The sequence below is a fragment of the Pinus tabuliformis genome, chromosome 2_2 (assembly GCF_031772625.1).
Source record: "Pinus tabuliformis cultivar Carrire ecotype Pingquan chromosome 2_2, CPIR1, whole genome shotgun sequence".
Classification (NCBI taxonomy): domain Eukaryota; kingdom Viridiplantae; phylum Streptophyta; class Pinopsida; order Pinales; family Pinaceae; genus Pinus; species Pinus tabuliformis.
The window spans coordinates 1,203,999,985-1,204,003,105 of NC_142300.1; positions in this window are offsets into that span (position 1 = coordinate 1,203,999,985).

The following is a 3,121-nucleotide window of genomic DNA, read 5'->3' on the forward strand; positions in this document are numbered from 1 at the left end:
GTGTTATGGGTTTTTGAATAAGGAATCGCTCTGAAGTCCGTAAGTCTGAGTCTTGGTTTGTAGGAATAGGAAGAAGCTCTACAGCTATGTATGCAGAGGCCTGGTAGAGTCTGCAGCTGTGTGCGTAGACCCCTGCAGCTGAGTGCATAGGGTGGTGTTGGGATTGTACTGAACAAAGGACTAATAAAAGATAAGCTGATTCTGAAATATTGTGCATCTACTCATAGATCTGTATGTTTATGCTTCTGTTATATCTTTGCATCTCTTTACAGTTTATGATTATGTGCACTGTTTATAAATGTTGAATGGTTAATGAGAATATTAGGCCCGCATAATTAAGTTAAGATCTATAATAATAACACAGTAAGGATCAAGGATCTAGACAGCGTCTCTTCACACTCTTTACAAAGCTACGCGAAGATCAGCTGGCTGCACGGAGCAGTGCAAATGCGTGGGATCAGTTTGCGAACATCCTAGACCTCATCAAGACATCCTAAGGTGCGGAAACCTGGTTCCAGTACCCTCCCATACTACCTCGGGTGAGACCTCAGTCCGTGCTCCACGGACTATTGCCAAAAGGGCTAGTAGTTTCAAGATTTGTTTGGCTCAATCACTTCTGAACCTGGGTCAGGCCCCAACAAGCCAATAAATGGTTCTGTTGCCAGGATGGGGATCTGCCTAAGGGATGTGTGATGTCGGAACACTGGAATCCTACGAAGAAAGAAATTGAAGAGTGGTTGGACAAGAAACTTCACGAGTTCGTGACACAGGAAAACAGAACTCTACAGATATCCTAGAAGAGATGGCTGGATCGCTACGTATATACGGAAATCCACGAGATCTTCTTCGCATCCTTCTCTTTTGAACTGTATGATTGGATCGCGAGGTTAGCCAATAGCCAGGGAAGGTACAAGCTCGATCAACCGTAGTGCGGACTTTGGAGTTAGTGCACATATTATAGGCATCAGAAGATAAGATCGCGTGAGTTGTAGACCATTGGCTCGACTAGATTATAGGGGGGATTATCACTAACTTCGTGGTAGACACGCTCGTGAGCTATAGCAAAGAAAAACGATGTTTTCTCAAGGGATCGGGAGGTAGGTACATTAAATCCCTGAATACCTAGATTAAGATGATTTTATGTGAGAAGCGGGTTATGCGAATAAATTAATGCTTGGAACGATGCGGAGTGAAAAGACCTACAAAGGTATTGAAGTATTAGGAAACAGTCCCTTAATTCCACCTTCTTCAGAGAGCGAGGAAGAGTGCGCTCAGGTTTCTCTGAGAAGTGCGGTCAGTTTGATAAGGCAGCACATTCCACAGTTATCACCTCCACTTACGCCATCACCCACTTCACCTACTTCACCTCCATCTTCACCCACCCCACCTCCACCACCCCCATGGTTCAGCATGGCAAGCGCGATCAAGCTACCTGTATTCAGAGGAGTAGGGAATGAGGATACGAATCAGTTTTGTTTCGTCGTGAGAGCAGTGTGGGAAGCACAAAGGGTCACAGACGACAACATTAAGAAGGCCACATTGGTGAGTGTGTTGCAGGATCGCGCATTAACATGGTATATCAAGCACTCGAATGATCACCCAAATGCAGGAATAACGAAGACCCAGAATGTGCTAAATAGAGAATTTAGCCAATCGAAATCAAAGACACAGTCAATCATCGGATTTAAAGAGATCATGATGCTTCCAGGCGAGACCCCCTGGGATCTAGATTAGAGGCTGAAGAGTACCATCTGCGAGGCCAATATGACCCTAACGGATGCGCAACATCGCGCGTGGTTTGTGGCATCTTTGAAACCACACCTGAGGACGACGCTGTCACAGCAGAAGCTTTGAACCCAAGCTGAATCATTGGAAATGGCAATGAGATTGCATAAACACTGATATAAGATCCATGATTGGGAGTCCAACAAATCCACGTGCAACTGTAAACGCTATGCTTAGAGATGCATAGTTTGAAGCAGGATAGGGCACCATGGCCAAAGGCACATAGAGAAGTGTGGTACATAAAATGCAAAGGCCAGGGCCATGACAGAGACCACTATCTAGTATTCGCGAACTACTTGGCAGGAGGGGGACCAATGCCATTGAGACCAAAAGCATAAGCAGGGCCAAGTGCGGCACCCACACTCTGATGCGCGATCTGTCAGATAGGAGGAAAGCACACAACAGATAACCGTCATTTGTTGCAGAAGTATACACAGACCCCCCAAAACCTATTTTGTAATTTTTGTAGATCAGTGGACCACGATGAGCGTACTTGTCAAAGCTACAAATTAATGATGGATCAGACCCCAACCTATCGGATGCAGATAGAAATGTGAGCCCTCGACCCAACAGCAGGACGGTGCATGGTGGGTTTCAAGGGCGAGGTCAAGGATGAGGAGGACTGGGGCCAGGAAGGGGCCATGGACAGTGAATCTATTACAATTGTGGAAGACCATGGCACTACGCTCGTGATTGTACCAACCCAACGAGACTATCTTGCTCATATTGTGCCCAATTTGATCATGAAGTAGTAGATTTTCCTACATTGATCGCACAGATAAGCAAGAAAGGGGTACTTCAGCCTACTCTGACATAGAATATTCAAATGATGAGGTCTGAACCACGCGAAGAGGACCCAAATGTGAATATGGTGCTCAGATGTGGTGCGACTACAGGGGAAGATAAGGGGAAGCAGCCCAAGGGAGATACATGGGTTCGCAAGGCACCTACAAAGGAGCCTGAGTTTGACTTGGAATGCGCAAAGGAGACGTTTATGGAAGCTAAGAAGAGCTTCGCAGAAGCTTCTACTTCAAGTAGTAAGGATCAACTAGAGCCAGGAATGGATCCTTCTATGCTTACTACCTTTTTAGAAACATGCATGAAACTATTGCGCGATAATAAGGCAGTTAAAGGACTACAGGAGTTGATAACTAGGTGCACAGGGTTAGGTGAACCGTGCGTAGTTTGGAAACTAGGAAAGCATACATTGCGCATCGGGAGGGAAATGAGATTAACGGTGTAGATTGGCGAATATGAAATGGATCAAGTAATACTAGACCTAGGTTCGAATGCGAATGTGTTACCAAAGTAGACATGGGAACGCATGGGCAGGCCC